At 39.8% G+C, this 26,130-nt stretch overlaps 1 long non-coding RNA gene across 2 annotated transcripts; it reads right to left on the bottom strand.

Moving 5' to 3' along the window:
* Window positions 1-14,360: 14,360 nt before the first annotated feature.
* LOC107774461 (uncharacterized) lies at window positions 14,361-25,046 on the bottom strand. 2 transcript variants are annotated; one of them, XR_001645508.2, is made up of 2 exons: window positions 24,391-25,046; window positions 14,361-24,259 (listed from the first exon to the last, which is right to left on the bottom strand). It is a non-coding gene; the product is annotated as an uncharacterized LOC107774461 (long non-coding RNA). The 2 variants fall into 2 exon arrangements; XR_012708321.1 differs by having other exon boundaries at window positions 14,361-18,048.
* Window positions 25,047-26,130: the final 1,084 nt, after the last annotated feature.

Below are 26,130 nucleotides of genomic sequence, written 5' to 3'. Positions count from 1 at the left end.
CGGCCGGTTTAGGTCAGCTTCAGCAGCCATAACAGCAAGATGGGTGTTTTGAGTGTAGGGTACTAGTCACATCAGGAGGTTTTTCCGAGATTGGTGAGCATGCCACAACAAAGTTCTCGTACCATGGTCCCGGCATCGGTTGCTTCACAGCCCATTCAGCCAGCTAGAGGCAGGGGCCAGGCAGCCAGAGGTAGAGGTCAGGCCGTTAGAGGTGGAGGCCAGCCAGCTAGAGGTCGTCCTAGAGACGTAGGTCAGAGTGGTGGGGCCCAGCCCCGATTTTATACATTCCCAGCTAGACCAGAGGCCGTGTCATTTGACACCATTATCATAGGTATTGTTCTAGTATTCCCTAGAGAGGCTTCCGTTCTATTTGATCCGGGCTTTACTCATTCCTACGTATCATCCTATTTTGCTTCATATTTGGTTGTGCCTTGTGATTATTTGAGTGCTCCTGTGTATGTGTCCACTCTTGTGGGAGATTTTATGGTTATAGATCGTGTCTATCACTCGTTTGTGATTACTATTAGGGGGTCTTGAGACTAGTGTAGATCTCATGCTTCTTGATATAGTAGACTTTGATGATATTTTGGGCATGGATTGGCTTTCACCATATCATGCTATATTGGATTGTCATGCCAAGAAAGTTACCTTAGCCATGTCGGGGTTGCCTTAATTAGAGTGGAGAGGGACCCCTGGCCATTCTACCAGCAATGTTATTTCTTATATGAAGGCTTGACGTATGGTCGAGAAGTGATGTCTAGCTTATTTGGCCTATGTTCGTGATTCAAGTATAGAGGTTCCTTCCATGGATTCAGTACCTGTTGTGCATGAGTTTCCAGAGGTGTTTCCGGCAGATTTACTGGGGATGTCACCCGACATAAATATTGACTTCTGTATTGATTTTGCTCCGGGAACTCAGTCCATTTCTATTCCACCATACCATGTGGCCCCGTCAGAGTTGAAGGAATTGAAGGAGCAGTTGCAAGATTTGCTTGATAAGGGAGTTATTAGACCTAGTGTCTCGCCCTAGGGTGTGTCTGTGTTGTTCGTGAAGAAGAAAGGTGGGTCGATGAGGATGTGTATAGATTATCAGTAGTTGAACAAAGTCACTATCAAGAACAAGTATCCATTGCCGAGGATTGATGATTTATTTGATTAGCTCAGGGTGCCAAGGTTTTTTCGAAGATTGATTTGAGGTCTGGCTACCATCAGTTGAACATTAGGGCATCAGATGTCCCTAAGACAACTTTTCTGACGCGGTGTGGGAATTATGAGTTTGTAATAATGTCATATGGGTTGACAAATGCCCCAACAACATTTATGGATTTGATAAACCAGGTATTCAAGCCTTATTTGGGTTCTTTATGATTGTATTCATTAATGATATCTTGATCTACTCCTGCAGTCAAGAGGAGCATGAGCAGTATATTTGGATTGTACTTCCAACTCTAAGGGATAGTCAGTTATATGCCAATTTTTCAAAGTGTGAGTTTTGGTTAGACTCAGTCGCCTTTTTGTGGCATGTTGTATTGGCAGAGGGCGTAAAAGTGGATCCTAAGAATATTGAGACAGTTCAAAAATGGCCCAAACCTACTTCAGCTACAAAGATTTAGATCTTCCTGGGTTTGATGGGTTATTATCACCGGTTTGTGTAGGGGTATTCATCCATAGTAGCCTCATTGACTAGATTGACCCATAAGGGTGCTCCATTCAGGTGGTCGGATGACTGTGAGTTGAGATTTTTGAAGTGCAAGACTATTTTGACTACGTTGTATTGTGATTCATCTCGTATTGGGCTCGGTGCAGCATTGATGCAGGATAGCACGGTCTCTCGGTCTTCTTTGTATGAGCGCATTAGAGAATGTTAGTATGATGACCCCTATTTGCTTTTTCTTAAGGACACGATGTGGTATGGTGGTGCCAAGCAGGTTACTGTTGGAGATGATGGGTTTCGCAGATGCAGGGTTGGATTTGTTTGCCCAATGTGGATGGGCTTCGTGAGTTGATTCTTGAGGAGGCCTAAAATTCCCGGTATTTCATTCATCTAGGTACCGCTAAGATGTACCATGACTTACAACAGCATTATTGGTAGAGGAGAATGAGAAGGATATAGTCACATATGTAGATGGGTGTCTGAATTGTCAACAAATAAAGTACGAGCGTCAGAGGCCTGGTGGTTTGCTTCAGAGGCTAGAAATTGCTCGGTGGAAGTGGGAGTGTATTACCATAGATTTTGTTGTTAGACACCCATGGACTCAGAAGAAGTTCAACGCGGTTTGGGTCATTGTGGATAGTTGACCAAGTCGACACATTTCATTCCAGTTATAACTACCTATTACTCAGAGTGGTTAGCTGAGATCTATATCCGCGATATCGTCTGTCTTCACTATGTGCCCGTGTCCATCACTTCTAATCGAGGTGCGTAGTTCACCTCGCACTTCTGGAGGGACATACAATGTGAGTTAGGCACACAGGTTGAGTTGAGTACAATATTTAACCCCCAGACGGATGGGCAGTCTGGCCGCACCAGTCAGATATTGGAGGATATGTTTCACGCTTGCGTTATGGATTTGGGGGGTTCTTGGGATCAATTCTTGCCACTTAGGAGTTTGCCTACAACAACAACTACCATTCGAGTATTCAGATGGCTCCATATGAGGCATTATACAGGAGGCGGTTCCGTTCATTAGTTGGATGGTTCGAGCTGGAAAGGCTCGATTGTTGGGTACCAATTTGGTTTAGGATGCCTTGGAAAAGGTTAAGATGATTCATGATTGACTTCGCACTACTTAGTCTAGAATGAAGAGTTATACTGATCGTAGAGTTTGTGATGTTGCATTCATGGTTTGAGAGAGGGTTCTGTTGAATTTCACCCATAAAGGGTGTGATGAGGTTCGAAAAGAAGGTCAAGTTGAGCCCTAGGTATATCGGACCCTTTGAGATTCTTGAGAGAGTGGGTGAGGTGGCCTATAGACTGGAATTGCCACCTAGTTTATCAGTAGTCCATCCAGTGTTCCATGTGTCCATGCTCAGGAAGTATCGTTGTGATCCGCCCCATGTGTTAGATTTCAGCTCAGTCCAATTGGACAAGAATTTGACTTATGAGGAGGAGCCGATGGCCATTCTAGCCCGGCAAGTCCATAAGTTGAGGTCTAAGAGTTATCCTTCAGTTCGAGTGCAATGGAGAGGTCAGCCGTTCGAGGCAGCCATATGGGAGTCGAAGTCAGACATGCAGAGTAGATACCCACACCTTTTCACTAGTCCATGTACCTTTCTATGTCCGTTCGAGAATGAACGTTTGTTTTAGAGGCGGAGAATGTGATGACTCGATAGGTCATTTTTAGTTTTAACCTTTATTTCTGTATTTCAAAACCTTAAATAGCTCCATTTATCTTCGCTCAATTTACGTGCGCAGTCAGTGTCTTTTTCCCGAAAACTTTTATGTGAAATTTTGCTTTAAAACTCATTTAAGTTGACTAGGTTAACATTTTGTGTAAATGGATCTAGATTTGTATTTTGATGGTCTCAGTGGTTCCGTATCGCGATTTGGGACTTGGGTGTATGTCCAGAATCGAATTCGGAGGTCCTTAAATTGACTTTGACGTAATTTGTTGAAAACTAGTAATTTGAAGATTTAAAGAATTCCTAACCTTGACCATTGGTTGACTTTGTTGCTATCGGGTTCGGATTTTGATTCTGGAACTTGGTAGAGGTTCATTTACTAGTTATGACTTTCCTATAAAATTTGGTGTGAAACAGAGTTGATTTGACGTGGTTCGGACGTCCGGTTGTAAATTTGCATGTTCTTAAGTTTCCTTGAAAATATCATTTATTTTGATGTCTGCTTCTTAGATCTAGGTATTATTTTGGTGTTTTGATCACGCGATCAAGGTCGTATGATGTTATTACACTTGTGTGCATATTTGGTTTGGAGCCCGAGAGGCCCGAGTGAGTTTCGGATAGACTACGGAGTGGTTTTTAGACTAGGCAATTGCTAGTTCTGAGTTTTCTGATATCTGGTACATCCTTCTTCGCGATCGCGAAGAATAACCTGGGCTAGGGTGGAATTTCCTCTATGCGAACGCGAGACTTAGGTCGCGAATGCGAAGCAATTGTGGTATCAGCATTCGCAAGCGCGACCAAAGATACGCGAATGTGATGGGTATGGGTCTCGAAGGGGGGGTTAACTTCGTGTTGTACACGAACGCGATCGGAGAGTCGTGAACGTGAAGGCTAGGGGGCATAGCCATCGCGAACGTGTAGGGGACCTTGCGAACGCGAAGGCCAATAGGGTTGTTGTGCTTCACGATCGCGTCAGGTCATTTGCAAACGTGATGAAGACCTGACGCCAATGATTTAAAATGTTCCAAAAACGGGACTTTTTTTATTTTTCACCATCTACACATTAGAGCTCGGCCTATAGGCAATTTTGAATAGAAATTTCATCCCTACTTCATAGGTAAGTATATTTTAACTCATCTTCTTCCATTTTCATCAACACCATCTATGCTCTTTCATGGTAGAAAATTAGGGTTTTGGATAGAATTTGGATGGTTTTATAAAATTGAGATTTAGACCTCATATTGAGGTCGAATTTTGAAACTAATCACATAATCGGGCTCGGGAATGAATGGATAATTGGGTTTTGTCCGAATCTCGAGTTTTGACCAAGCGGTCCTGGGGTTGACTTTTTGGAAAAAGTGTAAAGATCTTTGTTTTATCTATTGTAATTGATTTTCCTAGCATTATTTGAAGATATTAAGTCGATTTTGGTTAGATTCGATTAGTTTAGAGGCGAATTTTAGAGGAAAGGCCTTTGTTGAACTTTGATTTGATTGTAGAGAAAGGTAAGTATTGGGTCTAACCTTGATTTGAGAGAATTAGGAACCCTTGAACTATATGTTATCTGAATTACGTGTGTAACGACATATATGCGAGGTGACGAGTGTATATATGACGTCAAAATAATTTTCCATGCTTTCTAGTATTCCATGAATTATCTTGTTCCAAGTCTTAACTGTTACATGCTTTAATTGCTTTCTATGTCGTAAATTGTTACATGTCATTAATTATTTTTGTATTGAAATGTTCCATGAATCCATGATTAATTGCTACTTGCCTTAATTGTCTTAGTTGTACACTTTAACTGTAACATACTTTGCTTGTTTTGTTGCTCTTGTATTATTTGTAGCCTTCCTTTGATTAGTACGTGGTTCCTTTATTATTTTGGGTTCATATTCTCTAATCATGGAGATTCTTGTGAATTGAGTTGTTGGGTTGATTCCATTTATTGAATTTGTTTATGGATCGGGTTGCATGCCGCAATGATTGTGAAATGGTAGAATAAGGGAGGAGTTTTATATTAGTATGATCGGATCGGGTTGCGCGTCGCAATAGTTGTGTACGTATACTTGATGTTGATAAATTGTGACATGGTGAAATAAGAGACGATTATGATATTGATTCTGATTATATGGTGGGATCGGATTGCACGCCTCAATAGATTTTATAAGCAATTTTTTATATTAATATGGTGAAATAAGAGAGGATTGTGTGTGTACGGTGGGATCGAGTTGCGTGTTGTAACGAATTATGTGTATTGTGCCCATTGTTGTATTGTGTTAGCTTTCAATATTTTCATATGATATTCTGAGGACTGATATCTCTGGATTAACTGATTTCGAGGATTGAGTTTGTTTTCATTATTTAACTATTTTGCTGCCATTTCCTGTTTTCTTTTCCTCCTCCTCCTCCAAAAAAAACTCAGTTTACTATAACTCTTATCCAAGAAACGGCAAAATAAGGGAGAGAGAGAGAGAGTTAAAAAATCTAATAATTATAAATAAATAAATAAAGGAGAGAGATAGAGAGAGTTGGAGAGATCTCTTTTTGAATCCAACTTCCAAGTGAGGTTCATATCTGCATACATACCACTAACTTCACAATTATTTTTCTTCAACTTCTATAACTTCTTTTTCATCAATTGTTCCAACAGAATGAGGCAGACAATTGTCATTCTGGATAATTTATTTAGTCCTTTAGAACAAAATTTTCTTCAAATAACACTTTCACATCTCTCATTTCTGCAAAACTAAAACTACATACAAAGAAAGAATAGCAATACTTTAATTCAAACAATCATATAATTGTTGATAATTTCATAAAGTGAAGAATAGCGATATTGCAAGACAGAATAAAGAGTCATACATGTACCGTGGTGTGTTTAGGTATACTCTATTACTGCCATAATATCATAGTGAGATTAAACTTAATCCTTCATCAGCTCGTGAAACATAGACCATCTAGTACTTTAAATCTTCTGCAAATCTCGCATTCACCCTCGTAACAGTTAAACTCACTCTCTTAAGCGACCCAAATTTAAATTGCAACACATATATTTCACTTGTAAAGGAGATCTTCTAACAGACAACATAAGGATCACACAACTTCAGAACACTCCACAGGGGATAACCCACCTGCTTCGCCTCAAACTAACATTTCTGTATACCTTCCACCGTCATAAACATTGCGCAATCACTTAATTTTCCTGAGTCTGAACTCATACCGCAACATGAAATTTACTTCACTCCTAACTAGAAAACATGAGAAGGTTCTTCACACACCCATAACTCGGGGTTATTCCTCAAATCAAGATGGAAATCAAGCACCTAATAGTCCTTCTATCCTCCAGCAGACCCTTCTCGTCACTTCCAAATCATATGAATACATCTTGCAGTCATAACATACTCATCACATCGCCATCCAGCCATCACTTCTACTAATAGGGACACTACCAAACATATAAGTTCAAAAACATGTGTTTACACAATCAACGCCTCAGTGCTCAAGCTATAGGCAAAACCCGGCCTCAAGTAGTTCAGACTGGCCCAACATCAACACACAGAGATCACATCTCGCCCTTCGACCAGGGAATCACAAGCCATCGATGCACATCTGATACTGAGCGCTCATGCACGCATACGAACGCGTGGAAAGAATTCAAAGAGTCATATTTCAAGCTGAATCAAGGACGCACGACAAGAATTCAAGAATGTGAAGTTTTTCCTAAAGGTTCTGCAGCCTCTCGAGGAAAAATACAAACGTCTCTGTACCGATCCGCGAGACTCTACTAAATCTGCTCATGACTCGTGAGACCTATGTAACCTAGGCTCTGATACCAACTTGTCACGATCCCAAACCGGACCCGGTCGTGATGGCGCCTCTCGTGAAGACGAGTCCAGTCAACACAATTCCCAAATTCATCGTTAACAATTTTTAATAAGTCAATGTAAGTCATTCATAAGAAATAAATCTCAAAATTTAGCGAAATAGAACAAGTGCGAAAATAGATATAGCCCGACATCGGGGTGTCACAAGTCACGAGCATCTACTAAGGTCTAAATACAATGGAAAGTCTGAAAATGTACTAAATACAGTCTAATGAATTCAAGAGGGAGAAGAGCAGTGCTGCGAACGTCGGGCAGCTACCTTGCTAAACTCCGATGACTCTGCCTCTGATCAACCAATACCCACTACCTGGTTCAGAAATACCTGAATTTTCACACAAGGTGCAGGGAGTAATATGAGTACTCCGACTCAGTGAGTAATAATAATAAATAAAGACTGAGCGATAAGAAATCACGTAAAGGCACGTCAACAGGATATAAAGAAGCAGTAAAAATAATGCAACAGTGGAAATATGTAAAGTCAGTTTAGTTCAGTTTAAGCTTCTTTAGAAATGCCTTTTTAACAGTTAAACAATTAAATGCAAAGTATCTAGAAAAGATAAACACATAAGAATCTGCCCCTCAGGCACAATGTCAACATAATCCATTCCTCGGGCAATATCATGGAACAATCACCAGCCCCTCGGGCTATATCTCATATCACAATGGGTATTCGCGCTCACTGGAGGTGTGCAGACTCCTGGAGGGGCCCCTTACGGCCCAAGCGCAATATCAAGCCATCTCGTGGTATCATCACTAGACCCTCGGCCTCATATCAACAAGCCACCTCGTGGCGTAAAAATCTCAGGCCCTCGGCCTCATAATCATAATCAGTGTTTTCCTCACAACATAGGCTATCGGCCTTACTCAGTCAGAATCTCACAAGCCACTCGGGCAATAGTAAAACATGGTGCTCAGCCCAAAATATCATTTAAAAATATCATTTAAGTGCTAAAGCAGAGTAAACATGGCTGAGTTATGAAAATAGTAGAATATAACATGATTGAGTTCAAGTATAAAGTCAAAACAGTGAGGAAATATCAGTAAAAATCCCCTAAGGCTTCAAATAGTTGTCACAAGGCCCAAATATGGCATTCAGCCCAAAACATGATGATAGCAAATAGTTTTCAATCAAATACGTGGTAAAACAGCCATTCGGGATGGACTAAGTCATAATCCCCAACAGTGCACGACCTCATGCTCGTCATCTAGCATGTGTGTCACCTCAATATAGCACAATGATTTGCAATCTGGGGTTTCATACCCTCAGGACAATATTTACAACCATTACTCACCTCGATCCAGTCCAACTCTAGCCCGTGATGCCTTTGCCCTCACGAATCGACCTCCGGATGCTCTAAATCTAGCCACAATCAGTACATAACCATTAAAATATGCTAAGAGAACAAAGCCCACTCGAAAATATCCAATTTACAAAAAAAATCTCGAAATTGCTCAAACCCGGCCCCCGGGCCGAAGTCTCGCAATCCGATAAAAGTCACATTAATAGAATCCCCATCCTCTCACGAGTCTATACATACCAAGAACATCAAAATCGAACCTCAATTGTCCCCTCAAATTCTCAATTTACACTCTCCAACTTCAAGCCCTAATTCCCCAATGTTAGGCTTTAATTTCCACATATTTCATGATTAAACAAGCAAGAATCAACATAGGATCGAGTATAGAGTTCAAAAATCTTACCTCCAAGTGTTTCCCTACGATTCCCTCTTCAATCCTTCTCAAAAGCTCAAAAAATAGTTCAACAATGGAAAAAATAGACCAAAAATCGCGAAACCCACTTTTAAATATTCTGTCCCAGGCAAAATACCTTCTTCGCGAACGCGACCGCCCTCTCGCGTTGACGTAGACCAAATTCACTACCTCTCCACTTTTACCTTTGCGAACGCGAACGATTCCATGTGATCGTGATGCTTCGCCATACCAGCCTTTCGCGAACGTGATACAAGTCTCGCGAACGCATAGCACAAGGGCTTGGGGTGCCCAACGACCTTACTCCTCTTCGCGAACGCGACCCCAGTCACACGTCTGCGATGCCCATGAAGCCTTCACCTTCGCGTTCGCGTCCTTTTCCTCGCGAACCCGTAGAACAAAATATCATCACATAAAAACACCCTTCGCGAACGCAAGTCCCCGACCGCGAACGCAAAGAACAATTCATCTGCAATAAAAACCAGCAAAAATTGTCAAGTCCAAAGTCCAAAATTGATCTGTTTAACCATTCGAAACTCACCCGAGGCCCTCGGGACCTCAACCAAACATTCCAACAAATCCCATACCTTCATTCAAACTTGTACCAACCTTCGGAACGTTCAAAAAAACATCAAAACACCAAAATCACATCGGATTCAAGCCTAAGAATCCCAAGAACTTCCAAATTTCGCTTTCGATCAAAAAGCCTACCAAACCTCGTCCGAATGACCTGAAATTTTTCAAACACGTCACAAAGGACACAACAGACCTACTCCAACTTCCAGAATTTCATTCTGACCCTTATATCAAAATCTCACCTATCAACCGGAAAATGTCAAAATCTCAATTTTGCCAATTCAAGCCTAAACCTTCCGCGGACCTCTAAAATACATTCCGACCATGCTCCTAAGTCCCAAATCATCTAACGGAGCTAACCAAATCATAAAAATTCCATTCCGAGGTCATCTACTAACAAGTCAAATCTTGGTCAAACCTTTCAAATTTCAAGCTTCAAACTGAGAACTGTTCTTCCAAATTCAGTCTGATTACCCTGAAAACCAAAACCGACGATTTACATAAGTCATAATATATCACACGGGGCTAGTCATGCCCGAGAACTAGCTAGCAAAGTGTAAAAGCTCAAAACGACTGGTCGGGTCGTTACACCTTCTTCCATCCATCCTTCTATCATCTCTGCTGTAAAGGGATACTGTGATTGTTAAGATTTGAACATCATCATTCCCGACCTAGCGGAGCGGGTAACCTTCTACAAGAAGGGATTTACGTACGTTTATACATACCCCTTCACTTTGGGCACGTTCTTATTTATTGGGGGGCTTGACTCTGTTATCTTGGAGTTTTTCTTTCGTTACCAAGTTTGCTTGGCATAGGTGGGCCCTTCTCAGTGGCGAACGGTCGCCTATCTTCGGTGTCTATGCCAAAGACAGGGGAAGAGCTATCCTTGGCTCAACTGATGAACCTTTATGCCCCCAAGATTTTCCGTGGGAGAATAATAAACTTCAACAAAAACGGTCACCATGCTTTGCTCACTAGCATGGACGATGACAACAACCGTAGAGGGATAAAGCGGTTTGTTGCAGTTGCCACCAGGGACAACATCCCTGCCACAACTCCATCATTTTCAGAATCATGGAACCGTACTCGTAAGTTCAGTGTATGTCTTCTCTTCTAGTTAAAGATTGTCCTATGCTATTACTGATCCATCTTCTATTATTTCAGTAACTCGGTGGATACCACCAAGGGTTGAAGGCTTGGACCAGTGGGTCCAGAAGATATTGGATGTCAATATGCCTGAAACCCACCGTTGGAAAGAACTAGCCCTTAAATATGGGTGGAAGGCCAAAAAACATGATAGGTTGAACTTATCTTGTTTTTACTTTACGTATAGGAAAACTAGTTAACTTTTCTTTCCGGTTGAATTCAGGTCTTCCGCAGGACTCTATTACCGTCATCGGGGAGGATGTTTGGTTGATCCTGCTGATGCGGTAAGGTTGTTGTAGGAGACTTTCACCCGAACGAGTGTCATCATGCTTGCTTCCTCTTGGAGTCCCCGGTCGGAGAACAAGCAACAAAAAAGGCGACGTTCCACCATAGCCGAGGGAAAAAAATAAAAACCACAGACATTGTGGTGATTGGTGATGATGGAAGAGCAGTGATGAAGGGGCTTCCCTATATAAAAGACGACGACTTTTGTTGATCTGGTTACACTAACCGAGGACGACATCCAAGCGCTCTAGGGGTATGAGGTTATTGTTCCTAGTGCCGTGAGGTTGGGTACTAGGTCTATTCCGTCTTTGGCTGATGAGCATACCAACAAATATCACTTCTTTTTCTGCAACTACTTCTCAAACTATAATGCCATCAACTCCATCTCCCATTTGGCCAATTTTGCCTTCGCCACCAACAACTGCTATATCATGTCCACCGGCCGCAGTCGTCCAAGAGGAGGATTTCCCTCTTCCCCAGTACTAGTTCATGGAAATTTGGGACATAACTATTATGCCCCCTCCAAAGATTTTCATAGAAGGAGGAGTATTTCCTTCTCGGTTCTTACTGGATGCCATCTGTTGTCCCGATCGGTGGAACTTTCTAATTATCTGAAGCCTCTAGCTTTAGAGAAATATAGGAATAAAATACAGTCTCTCTCGGGAGAGTGTATGGTGAATAATGACATGAACATTGCAACATCGGTACGATATTTGTTCCCTCTGTTGTTACTTCTATATTTGTTATGGAAGGGTTTTTAATTCGTACTCTGTTTCGCATGCTAACTTCCTTGCTTTCGAGGGCCTTCAGAAGTTGATCCTTGACAAAGAGAAACTCACCTATGAGTGGGATTAGTTGTTGGCCAAGCGGGATCAAATTGTTGCTCGCCTCCTGGAACTGGAAGCACAAGCCACTGAGGCCGTTGAGTTAGAGGATCGGATGCAGCAAAGCGAGCAAGAGGTAGTGACCTTTGGCCAAGAGGCTACCTTGTTAAGGGCATAATTTGAAGAAGCTAAGGCAAAGTGGGTTGAGGTCCAAAATTCCGTTCTGGCTGCTACCGATCTCGAGGATGCGTCTACTGAAAGACTAAATAATTTGGAGGTAGCCTTGAACTCCAAAGCTAAAGAAGTTGTTGTTTCTGAGGAGGAGTATGCCAGGATGGAGGAGAAGCATAGGAAGGTCATGGAACACAATAATGTTTACAACTCCACTATCCGTAAACTCAACGTCAGCCTTCAAGCCATTAGGTATGAGAGGAATAACTTCTCGACCGAGGTTAACCAGCTTAAGGAAGAGCTTCAGCGTGGTGTAGCTTCCCTCATTGTTTAAAAAACACTCTCTATGTATAACATGTGGAGAAAAACCTTGGAAGAGGCCAAAACGGGTGTCACTGATTATTATGCCGAGATCGCCAAGGCCCGTGAGCTGGAGTTAACTGCCCGAAGGGGCCTTCCGGTCCAACATGATGCGACTGATTCCTTTTGCTCCAGTTTCGAGTTCTCGGGAACTGAAGAAGAACTTAAAGAGGATGATGTTGAAGGTTAAGACCTCGAGCCGGCGATAGATCTACCTACTTCTCATGGGGCACGGATGGTTCTCTTCCCCCGGATTTTGGGGATGCAGTAGTTTAACTTTTTACTTATTCTCCTTTTTTGTTTTTTACTTTATACTTTTGTAATTGTGATGCTTGGCACGTTATTATATAGAAGTACTTTTCATTTAAGTATTGCGCAAGGTTTTCTTATTGTGTCAAATTATGCAAGGCTTTGGGTGCATTTTTCCCCGATAGCATTTGGATTCCGGACATAAGTTCTTCTGGAATCAACCCTTTGCCGTGAGTGTTTCATAAGAGATGTCCCTCTTATATTTACGGTGCTCTTGAAGAGGACATCTCCTATTCATTACGGCACTAGCATTTGAAGTGCTTATTTAATTTTCAAATGATAAAATTAATTTATCGTTCGGACAAGAAACAAGATAAAAATAAAAGGACTTTACTTTATTCATTTCATTTTTAAAAGTACACAAGAATTCGTTGTGCTAATAAGAAATTGCCATTACTTGTCGCTAATTTATACAACTTGTTTCTACAGGGGTGGACGTGAAGTCCCCGACCCCGATGATACAGCTTTATTCTTGAATTTCGTAATCCTGGTCGATGTGGTAGTCATGTTGTTGTATTATTATATCATCCTCCCCCAGTGTTCGAATGCGAAGAATGCAAACTTGAACACTGGAAGTCTTGCTCTTTTGAAGATTCACTAGTGAATGGTTGGATAATCTTTGGTTCGATAGGAAACCTCGTTTCCCATTAGGAACTTTACTACAGATCCAAAAATTACCTAACCACTCCCTAGTGACTTGCACTCATGAACGGTCGGGTAACCTTTGGCTAGATAACAAGCTTTGTTTCTCGTTAAGAACTTCTCTATCGAGCAAAAGACTATCTAACCGTTCTGTGTTGTCTCGTTGCTTGTATGCGTTGTCATTTAAAGGTCTTACTTCTACTGACGAAGCTTCCTTAGTAGCATGCTTTCCAGTGCTGCCTCGTTAAAAACCTTGCCAGAAAAATCCAATTGGGACAAAAACTGGACGAAGAGAAAAAGAGTGCAGCACATACTTTCAGTATAGGCAATGCTCATTAGCAATAGTACCTTTTGAGGTGTGCCACATTTCAGTTGCTCGGAAACTTTACTCCATCTTGATTTTCCAATTCGTATGTATCACACCTCCTTTTTCAACCCGAAAGGGGTATAAGGGAGTTTTTCCAATTTAAGTGACATAATCGAAATGAGATTATTTTATTTATTCAGAGTCGCCACTTGGAATAGTTTATGGTGTCCCAAGTCACCGGTTTATTTTAAATCCCAAATCAAGGAAATTGACTCTTATTTATGGTCCACAAATACAGAAGATCGGGTAAGGAATTCTATTAACTCGGGAGAAGATGTTAGGCATTCCCAGGTTCCGTGGTTTTAGCACGGTCGCTCAACTATTAATAATTGGCCTTATTATCTGATTTATCACATATTTTAAACCTATTGTGCATTTTTAACTTTATAACCGCTTTTATTTATTTATGGATTTATTTCTGGAACAAGCCACAATTGTCGTACACTTGTCGTTTTGGTACACATTACAAACCGTGTCTCATGAAATGCACCCGCGATTTACAACATGTTCATTTTTATTATTATTCAAAATTATAGTCGGGTCACATGAAATGCACACCCAAATTTGAGAATTACGTATCACAACTACATCACGGAAATCGTACCCGTAGTTATGATGATTTATTATAACGCGCCTAAAGCAAACTACGAAAGTTCAAGGTTATTCTTAAAACTAATTTGAGATTTAATGTGAGGCTGTGAATTAGGGATATGAAATATAGAAAAATGAGTCAACTTAACAGAGCATCAAATCCATTCACATCATCATTTTTTGTAAATTGCTCAAATCTAATTCCCACATCATTAGCGAACAGTGTTAAACAAATAGTAATTCAAGCTATGACTCAATTGAATAAAATGACAGGGTAAAATAAATAATTCAAAACTTAAACGGCAAGCACATCCGATGTAAAACCCAGAACGTCATTCCAACATTTACTTTAATGTCATTTTTAACCCAAACCACTATTTTTGCTTTAATCCATTCCCGAATCAACTCATGAACCATAAATTATTTTAGGCATCTTGTATCTTAATTCCAAATTCATCACTCCAATGTACTAAAATCAAATGAGAGCACTACAAAGGCAAACAAGGAAAATTAAATTAAAAGTTATGACAAAACTCAATGCAGATTCCTTCAAACCACAAGCACTAAATAGAACACAAAGATATCATGTATTAATTAAAGAAAGGAGTGGGAAAAGGACCTCAAAGAGAGCTTTGTCAATTTAGCAATGTTGTATGAATAGAAACCCGGGCAGAAAAAATCCTTGGACGCGACGACCTCGACGAACTCAAACTCGACCGTAACGAACCTCAAACCGGCAACCAAAATCAGCGGACTTCTAAACCTCAAGCAAATACCATGATTTTTAATACCAAAACCGAAATCAAAATGAAGAAGTAGAAGCTCTTTTTATATATATTTTTTGTAATTTTAAGCAAACTAAAATCTGAGTCTGCAACTACAGAATATCTTTTGTTTTTGATCCCCTGTTTTCCCTTCTTTTCTCGTACTCTCTATCCCTGTTTTGCTACCATTCGTTACTGCTCTCTCACGCCGTTGCTGCTAGTTTCCGGAAGCGGGTGGTTTTCAGTGGAGGTGTTAGGTTGCTGTGAGGTGAGGAAGAAAGAGATGGGGTGTATTGGAGATATGGTTGGTGGTTGGAGGGAGGTCGTGTGTGGCTGGTGAGGGGTCATGTCGATGGCTGTGTTGTGTCTGTAGAAGAAGAAGGGTCATTGGTTATGAGATGAAGAGGCAGGAATGGATCGGAGGGGTCCTCAAGGTTAGAGATCGCCACTGTTGATGAAGCTTCCAGTCCCTTCTTTGGCTGCTTAGGTCTTAGTCCTTTTCTTAGGTTGTGAAAATGTGGATATGATGAAAGGGAACGACTGGTTCCTTTTAGGTGTCTCTAGGTTAGGAGTTTTAGGGTGGGCTTGGGGATTATGGGCTAGGTTCGAATTGCGCCAAATTTATCTTTAAAAGTGGCCCTTTAACTCTACTAGACTAAAAAAAATATTAATTCCCAAAATAATAACTATAAAATTGTGAAATCATTCCTAATTAAAATAAATTACTAGAATAAAACTAAATACTAAAAGTGAAATTATTTTTGTATATTTTTTAATTTTATGAAAGGTAGATAAACTAAACGTAACTAAATAAAATATTAATTAACTATATAAGAGAAAATATTTTTGTAGTTTTTATTTTTGTGATAAAATAAAGTAAAAGGGTCAAAACTAGTTAAAATAGCGATATTAGACCTAAACTAACTATTTAAATGCTAAAAATGTGTAAAATCTTGGGGAGGGTCAAAAATCACATGTCTACAGCTGCCCCTCTTTGACTGGAAACACGAAGAGTTCTCAGACAAAGAACGACGAGACAAGTTTTTTGACCTGACCTTTATTTAAAAGAGAAGAGAACTAGAAGAAAGGAGAATGTGACCGAGCCCTGGTATCTGAGCTGCCTACATATCCTTGGCTAAAAAGGAATCAGGCTACGTGTAGTTTAGAAGTAGGAACAGTGATGGAGTATACCGAGGTGGAGAGCAGATTGAGGTGCTGTTCTGTCGAGGTTCCGGTCTGCGGTCCTATTATTACATCAAAATCAAAATCTAAAAGAACTAAACAATCCTATCATCTATGAGTTACAAGATTCCTATCTATAAGTCTTCTGAAGCTTGATCTTGAGTCTTGAATGGTTCTTCATGGACTCTGATCTGAATCTTGATGCTTGTTAGCTGCAGGTGTTAGTTCATTCTTCCACGGCTTCTTCGGATCAAGACCGGACATGCAGTGCTCGTGATTTCAGCCATGTCTTGAGCAGTTCACATCTTTCATCGGCTTCTACATTTGGATTCACCTCCCTCTTTTTCTTTTCCTTTTTTTTATTCTTTTCTTTTGGATCGAACTTATTCTTTTGGTTATCTCGGGTTGTCGACTCGCATTTTTTAGGCGAGCTTCCGCTGTTTCTATTTTGAATTGAATTCTGAAATGACTTCCCTCGTTCTCCAGGTGGGCGTCTGATACTGACTTGAAATTAGAAGTGACTCTGAAATGAATTCCCTTGTTCTCCAGGTGGGCGCCTGATACTACAACAAAACAGAAAAAACAAAAGAAACTTTTCTGCCCCAATTTGCACTAGGAAGATTTGTGAGTTGTTAGCAGACCTATGAATCACCTATGCTATTGATGAAGGATGCAATTGAAGACTCGACCAGGATGTGCATCTCCTGTGAGTAAAACCAAGAAAATTTTGACTAACAAATGCGTCTGCTAAAAAACCTGAATGACCCGAACTAGGAAGTGCGTCTCCTAAATCTAAGATTGAGCTTGCGAAAAATTATAAACTAAACTTGACTAAAGTAAAAACTGACCCTATTCTCTACGCGGGACCCCTGATTTCAAGGAAACTAAAGATTAATAACTTAAGAAAACTAAAAATTGACCCTTTTTTCAAATCCAGACTTCCTTTTTTTTATATAAAAAAATATTATCCTAGGAGAAAATTCATCAGACTAGGTTTTAATCTTAGGAGAAAGATTAATCAGACTAAGATTTTGATCCTAGGAGAAAGTTCATCAGACTAAGATTTCTATCTTAGGAGAAAGATTCATCAGACTAAGATTTTGATCCTAGGAGAAAGTTCATCAGACTAGTCTATTTTCTTCTTGTTTTTTTTTGGTATCTTAGAAGAAAGATTCATCAGACCAAGTTCTATCCTAGGAGAAAGTTCATCTGACTAGGTCTTCTATCTTAGGAGAAAGATTCATCAGACTAAGATTTTGATCCTAGAAGAAAGTTCATCAGACTGGGTCTCTTTTCTTTTTCTTTTTTTGTTATCTTAGGAGAAAGATTCATCAGACTAAGATTTTTATCCTAGGAGAAAGTTCATCAGACTAGGTTTTCTATCTTAGGAGAAAGATTCATCAAACTAAGATTTCGATCCTAGGAGAAAATTCATCAGACTAGGTTTCCTATCTTAGGAGAAAAGTTCATCAGACTAAGACGTTTATCCTAGGAGAAAGATTTATCAGACTAGGTTTCTTTCTTAGGAGAAAAGTTCATCAGACTAAGACGTTTATCCTAAGAGAAAGATTCATCAGACTAGGTTTTTTTTCTTAGGAGAAAGATTTATCAGACAAAGATTTCTATCCTAGGAGAAAATTCATCAGACTAGGTTTCCTATTTTAGGAGAAAAATTTATCAGACTAAGATTTTTATTGGGAGAAAATCCATCAGACTAGGGCTTTTATCCTAGGAGGAAAAATGTGAAGAGCAATGGCAACATTTTATGCACATTAGCAAGACAAATAAAGACAAAGATTTGAGCAACTTCCCTTTGTCGGCTCTTCTTTTCTCTTCTTTTTCTCTTCTTTTTTTCTTTTTTTTTAAACCACTTTCCTTGCACTGCTTTGTTCCTGTTCAAACAAAGAAAATTTTGTCAGTTTTGAAAGTGGTGGTCGGTTTGTGGTCTTGAGTCTTGAGCAGCTTGGCTTTTGCTCGATCAGCTTGAGTCGATTTCAAGAGACTTTTACTCTGTATCAACCCCGATTATTTCAGACCCAGTACCATTTGTATTTGTGGCTCAATCAGCCTTATCCCAACTGGAGATCTTTGCCTAAGTGACCTTTTCTGATATCTTGAATGGCTTCTTACTTTTGGAGCAATTTGTCTGTTAGAGAGAATCACCATTAGAAGTGCCTTTTGCACGATGTGCACACTCCAGTGTCCTTATTCGGTACTACAAAGAATCCCCGAGTAACCTTGAGGTTATCTTTGCTTGCTTTAGCTAAGTAGGCTGATGAGTCTTTTGGGGGGACGCCTTTGCATGAATTCTCAAGGCATGTTGACAGTAACAACTGAGTGTGCTGGCCAAATTTACTTTGTGCAATTGAAAAGGTAGTAGCAGATTTTGGAATCTTTTATTGCTTGTTTTCACAAGGACTGACTCAAAGTGAAGGACACAATGACGCAAAGAAACAATATTAACAAGAAATGCCCCTATCGGGAAGAACAGAAGGTTTTTTTTTCATAATTAGCCTTAATGATCATGACATGCATTTTGGACTTAGTGACCGATCTATCAAACTGATCAAATCTTCCCTTTTATCATTCTTATGACCTTTGAATTCGGGCTTGTTCCTGTCAATCCTTTGCATCAACTTCATGACTCACTTTCGACTAGTGGTGCCCCGAGGGATTTTCACCAACAAGCCTCTCTTATTTATTTATCTCTACTTACCATCGCCTTACAGTGCCCGTGAAGGTTTTCACTAGTAAGACTCTCTCATTTTTTTCTTTTTCTTTTGCTTTCTTCTGTGAGCAATTTGACAGTGTTCTATGTCGCGTGACAACCATTGCTCATTGCATGTTTCTCTTGGCATTCTTGAAATTTTATTGGGAGGTCTTGATTTGGAAGGTTTTTGGATAGGGTTGGAAAGAAAGGATGGCATGAAGGCTCAAAGTAGACTCAAAATGAGGGGTTGTAGACTTACAACTCTTGGAACCGACTCTTTCAAAAGTGAAATAAAATCTTTGCCTCAATTTCAGATACCGAATTTTTTTTGATTTTTCTTTTTTTTTTTTGAATTCTTACTTGGTTGGACCGAACCGTGAGGCTGCCTATGTATCCTTTTTTTAAGGAATCAGGTCGAACGTAGTTCAAAACATCAGATCTAACTAAAAAATTTCATCTTTCTTTCTGTTTTTTCTTCTTCTTTTTTTCTTCCTTTTGTCTTTTTTTTGTTGTTTTCAAAACAAGTTGCCCCAGCTTCTATTTTCTGGGTGCATGGACCTTTGCCAATTTTTTCTTCTTCATTTTGTTTTTCACTTGAACTTTCTAAGAATTGCCCCAGTTTGAACTCTTGGGACATGAACTTTTTTTTTCTTTTTCTTTTTCTTTTCATTTTTTTGTGTTTTTTACTCTTGACTCTAAACTTGATTCCAAAAGAGGGTGGTCAAAGAAAATAACACAGGCTTAAAGGGGTAGCTAAGGATATAAAGTTTTTGGATAGCAGAAAAAGGGTCTCCCTGCCTCAAGAACGCCAAACATATTATCCTTTTGCGATCACAACATTGATGAACATTCCTATCTTCTTGGTGTGTCGTGGTCGAAAGACACTTTCCATCCATTAATGTCAAGCTCTCGACCAAGCTTCAATTGATTAAACATCCTCAACCCTGATTTTCACAATGATTTGAAGGTGAATTTTACTCGACCTTAATTCCAAAGTATTTCAACCCTTTTTCATCCTCAAAAGTGTCTTTTCCTCAATTATCCAATTCAAGCTTAAATCAATTTTCTATGATCTGACCAAAAATTCCGCTTGCATGTCATATCACTAAAACTAGCGGGAAAAGAACTAAGCATGGGATGACACAAAAGGACAAACTATATTTTATTGAGTAAACAACAATACAAACAACCTAAAATCCGAGTTACAGCCCTAAAACAACTCGGCGAATGAAAATAGCAACAAAACATGCAAACAAGACTCACACGAACAGAATAGAGAGATAGAAGGGTTTGACTCAATAAAACAAATAAAATCTGGATCACAACCCTGAAATAACCCAGATAACAGAAAAAACATCAAAACAAGCTACTAAGATTCCTTCCTAGTGAGGAGGGAATGACTTTTCAATTGCTAGGCTTGACATTTAGTCACAAATTTTCTCATCAGAATCAGCAGAGCCTTCTCCAATTTCAAAATCATTAACTTCAGTCAGCAAGTTCCCGAGAGGATTCTCATACTCCCTATCACCACACATCATCCCACAAAGTGTGCATCATCATATGCAGGTAAAGGATTTTGCACGATATTCTGGGTGTCACTATCTTGGATCACAATCAGATTTTCCTGGATCATCCTTTCTATTTCTCTTTTCAAATCCCGACAGCTTTCAACATTGTGCCCCTATGCATTGGAATGGTATTCATGCCTTTTAGAAGGGTCAAAGCTTTTTGCACGGGGGTCCACATAATTTGGAGGAATAGGTGCAATCATGTCATAATGATTTAATTTCTCAAACAAGTTTGCATAGGACTCTCCTATTGGTGTAAAATTATATTTCCACCTCTGTACCCCTTTATACCAGATAAGTTAGGATTTTAAAGTATTTATGTCCCTACTTGCCTATGCTTTGAGTATAAATTGATACAAAAACAGTCACAAAATGCTCACAAATTGTGCTTGATTGCAGGGTTGATTGACAAAGTGACGAAATGTCAAAGATCGGCTCAAAAAGGAGTGAAACCTGCTCAAGTATCAAAGACCAAAAGAAGTGAAGAAAAAGGGGCCTAGTGCGGACCGCGTAACAATGCCCGCGGCCGCACTAGGAGGTTCAGAGACTGGACATTTTCAAGCTTAAGGTCACGCGGCCGCGGTAGGATTCACGCGGCCCGCGGAGAAGCTTCGCGGCCACACTCCTGCTCTGTGCGGTCTGCGTTCATAGGGTTCAGCAAAGGGCATTTGTCCTCATGCGGTCCGCGATCACGTTTGCGCGGACCGCGCCAGTTGCCTTCGCGGCCGCGGTACACTCCCACGCGGTCCGTATCCCCCAGTTCAAGTCATCAAACAACTGAAACCCAAGAGCCAGTGCGGCCGCGGTCCATTTTGTGCAGCCCGCACTGACCCCGCAGGGGTATTTTTGTCCAGTTTTTTCAGCCTAGTATAAATAGAATATTTTACTATTTTTTTAGGAGGAAGGTCAGATATGAGAACAGAAGAACAGCTGCGCTTGGTGTTGTAGCCATTTTTGGCATATTTGATTCCCATTAACAATAGATTATTGTATTTTCTTCTTAGTAATTAATTAATATGTGTAGTTCTTCATCTATTTCTTTCGGGCAGGCTTCTCAATGTTTGCAGGAAGATCAAACAAGTACAAGTGGTACTCAGGAGAGTGGTACTGCTCTTGCTGGGTAGCAAATTGTGACTCATGACAAGGCTGTCCTTGGCCATTGGCTCATGCTTGACACATTTTGGTATTTGCTGTTTCAGTATTCTATTTTCCTCAACAACAGTAGACTCTTGTTGAACTCTCTAACTCTGAGTCTCTTGAGCACTTGTAACAACTTTGATGTCAGTTGCCATATTTTCCTTTGGATTTCGTGTTGTCAGCTTACCACAAACCGACCATCTCAAACTTTCTTCACAATTCAAAACAAAAGACACGTTAGAATGGACTCAGTCGGTCCTTATTATTATCATCACTTTTTTTCATTTTTTCATTTTTCTTTGTAATGGTTGATCGAACCTGATGTGGGTTGCCTACGTATCATGTGGGAACATGAATCAGATCTTGCGTAGTTCGGGAAGATTAGGAATAAAGGAAATAAACTAAATCTTTTTTTTTGGATTTTGAATTTTCTTTTTTTTTTCGAAAGAAAGACTTATAAAGAAGAAAGAAAATATTTTTTAATTTTGATTTTTTTTTTGGAATTTCGAAAGAAAAACTTCTAAAGAAGACACAAAATATCTTTGGATTTTTGGACTTTTATGTTAAAATTATGAAAGAAAGACTTCTAAAGAAAATATTTTTGAGTCTTAAATTTTCTTTTCAATTATCGAAAGAAAAAAAATGAAAAATATATTTTTGGATTTTTAGAAGAAATTAACAAAAAATATTTTTGTATTTTTTTTTAAAAAGATGGGATCTTAAAGAGAGATTTTTCTAAAGAAGGAAGTAAATGGAAATATTTTTGGATTTTTGAAACTTGGGGTCTTAAAGAAAGACTTTTCTAAAGAAGGAAGTAATGAAAATATTTTTGGATTTTTTTTTTAGAAAATTGGGGCCGGAACCGATGAGGTTTGCCTACGTATCTCACATCCGGTGAGAATCAGACCCGGGTAGTTCGGCCAGTTTTGATGCAACAGGAAAATGTGACTTATTTTGAAATGACTTTTCCCCTTCTTCCTTTTTTCAAAATTTTGGCAGAGTTTTCGGATATTTCAAATACCTTTCTCTCACTCCTTTTTTTCGTTTTTCCTTTCTTTTATTTCCCTATTCTAGAAGCCAGTCGACAGGCAAGTCGAAACAAACAAATGCGCAAGTAGCACGTAAGATGCATCAGGATGGTCTTTTTAATTTGGGTACACCTGTCCTAGACGGACCCAACCCCTGTGTTGAGTTCCCAAAGTCAAATACACGTGATGCAAACAAGCGCTCCTACTAGGGATCCGGTATGAGGCTATGTTATTCTAGGTTTAAAACCTGGGTGTATTGTTCTAGACCTGGCTTACCCGAGCGGACAACTCGAGCCAGGGGGGAGGCAGCCTACCAGCAATACAGAAGCTTCATCGGTTTTGCAACTTATCCGAACCTCGTTCTAAAATTGGGATATGACTCTAACAGAAAAGAAGTCACACGAAGTGCACGCTTCACAGATGATTTAGAAAACTCAGAGAGAAGAGGGTTTCGTAACAGTTTATATACAGTCCAAGTAATATCAAAGCGGTAAAAACCAATATTTAGCACATTAGGCTCAAACACGTAAAATCAAACAATAAATAAAAGCCAACTATAACAGCTATTCTAAGATCGAATTTTGAACCCTGAACTAGAAGTTCTGGGTTTTTTTCCACAGCAGAGTCGCTAGAGTTATCACACCTTCTTTTTCAACCCGAAAGGGGTATAAGGGAGTTTTTCCAATTTAAGTGACATAATCGAAATGAGATTATTTTATTTATTCAGAGTCGCCACTTGGAATAGTTTATGGTGTCCCAAGTCATCGGTTTATTTTAAATACCAAATCGAGGAAATTGACTCTTTTTTATGGCCCGCGAATACAGAAGACCGGGTAAGGAATTCTATTAACCCGAAAAAATGTGTTAGGCATTCTCGGGTTCCATGATTTTAGCACGGTCGCTCAACTATTAATAATTGGCCTCATTATCTGATTTATCACATATTTTAAACCTATTGTGCATTTTTAACTTTATAACCGCTTTTATTTATGGATTTATTTCTGCAACAAACCACGATTGTCGTACACTTGATGTTTTGGTACACATTGCAAACCGCGTCACATGAAATGCACCCGCGATTTACAACATGTTCATTTTTATTATTATTCGAAATTATGGTCGGGTCACATGAAATGCACACCCGAATTTGAGAATTACGTATCACAACTACGTCACGGGAACCGTACCCGTATTTATGATAATTTATTATAACGCGCCTAAAGCAAACTACGAAAGTTCAAGGTTATTCTTAAAACTAATTTAAAATTTAGTGTGAGGCTATGAATTAGGGATATGAAATATAGAAAAATGGGTCAACTTAACGGAGCACCAAATCCATTCACATCTTCATTTTTTGTAAATTTCTCAAATCTAATTCCCACATTATTAGGGAATAGTGTTAAACAAATAGTAATTCAAGTTACGACTCAATTGAATAAAATGACATGGTAAAATAAATAATTCAAAACTTGAACGGCAAGCACATCCGATGTAAAACCCAGAACGTCATTCCAACATTTACTTTAATGTCATTTTTAACCCAAACCATTGTTTCAGCTTTAATCCATTCCCTTATCAACTCATGAACCATAAATTACTTTAGGCATCTTGTATCTTAATTCCAAATTCATCAGTCCAATGTACTAATAAAATGAGAGCACTACAAAGGCAAACAAGGAAAATTAAATTAAAAGCTATGACAAAACTCAATGCAGATTCCTTCAAACCACAAGCACTAAATAGAACACAAAGATATCAAGTATTAATTAAAGAAAGGAGTGGGAAAAGGACCTCAAAGAGAGCTTTGTCAATTTAGCAATGTTGTATGAATAGAAACCCGGGCAGAAAAAATCCTTGGACGTAGAGACCTCGACGAACTCAAACTCGACCGTAACGAACCTCAAACCGGCAACCAAAATCAGCGGACTTCTAAACCTCAAGCAAATACCATGATTTTTAATACCAAAACCGAAATCAAAATGAAGAAGTAGAAACTCTTTTTATATATATTTTTTGTAATTTTAAGAAAACTAAAATCTGAGTCTGCAACTACAGAATATCTTTTGTTTTTGATCCCCTGTTTTCCCTTCTTTTCTCGTCACTCTCTATCCCTGTTTTGTGATCGTTCGTTGCTGCTCTCTCACGCCGCTTCTGCTAGTTTCCAGCAGCGGGTGGTTTTCGGGGGAGGTGTTAGGTTGTTGTGACGTGAGGAAGAAAGAGATGGGGTGTATTGGGGAGATGGTTGGTGGTTGGAGGGAGGTCGTGTGTGGCTGGTGAGGGGTCCCGTCGATGGTTGTGTTGTGTCTATAGAAGAATAAGGGTTGTTGGTTATGAGATGAAAAGGTAGGAATGGATTAGAGGGGTCCTCAAGGTTAGAGATCGCCGTTGTTGATGAAGCTTCTGGTCCCTTCTTTGGTTGCTTAGGTCTTAGTCCTTTTCTTAGGCTGTGAAAATGTGTATATGATGAAAGGGAACGGCTGGTTCCTTTTATGTGTCTCTAGGTTAGGGATTTTTGTGACAACCTATCCGGTCGTCTTAAGAATTTACGCCTCGATCCCCTATTAACTGCTTTCCCCAAGTTTATTTCTGCTAATTTGATTTGCCGGGATGTTCGGTTTTGAGTTTCGGAGAGTTTTGGGACACTTAGTCCCTAAATGAGAGCTTAAGTGTTGGAAAGTTGACCATAGTCGGAACAGTGTAAAGACGGCCTCGGAATGGAAATCTGATAGTTTTGTTAGCTCCGTTGGGTGATTTCAGTCTTAGGGCGTGTTCGGATTGCGTTTTGGAGGTCCGTAGCTAATTTAGGCTTGAAATGCCGAAAATTGAATTTTTCAAGTTTTCGGTTCGATATCGAGATTTTGATCCGAGGGTCGGAATGGAATTCCGGAAGTTGGAGTAGCTCCGTAGTGCTAAATGTGATGTGTGTGCAAAATTTCAAACCATTCGGACGAGGTTTGGTAGACTTTTTGATCGAAAGCGTATTTTTTGAGTTTTTGGAATTCTTAGGCTTGAATCCGATGAGAAATAGGTGTTTTGATGTTGTTTTGTGCGTTATGAAGGTTGGAAAAAGTTCGAATGAGGTTATAGGATATGTTGGTATGTTTGGTTGAGGTCCCAGGGGCCTCAGGTGAGTTTCGGGTGGTCAATCGGACCATTTCATGAAGTTTGGAGTTGCAGAATTGCAGGTTCAGCTGTTGCAGATATTTACTCTTCGCGTTCGCGAGTAGACCCTCGCATTCATGAAGAGTCAGTGGAAGATGGTGAAATTTTATCCTTCGCATTCACGAGGAAGGCTCCGCGTTCGCGAAGGGATGGATGTTCGTGCATCGCGTTCGCGAAAAGGGCAAAGCGTTCGCGAAGGGTAAGTCTGAGGAATCATCGCATTCGCGAGTGTCTTTGTTGCGTTCGTGTAAGAGGATTTTTGGTCAAAGGCATTTTTTGTGCTTCGCGAACGCGAGACGTTGACCGCGTTCACGAAGAAGGAAACACCTGTGAGATTTTTAAAACCCAAAATCGAGGGTTTGAGCCATA

The sequence above is a fragment of the Nicotiana tabacum genome, chromosome 1, assembly GCF_000715075.1.
Source record: "Nicotiana tabacum cultivar K326 chromosome 1, ASM71507v2, whole genome shotgun sequence".
NCBI lineage: Eukaryota > Viridiplantae > Streptophyta > Magnoliopsida > Solanales > Solanaceae > Nicotiana > Nicotiana tabacum.
This window is presented reverse-complemented; position numbering and strand designations above follow the sequence as displayed.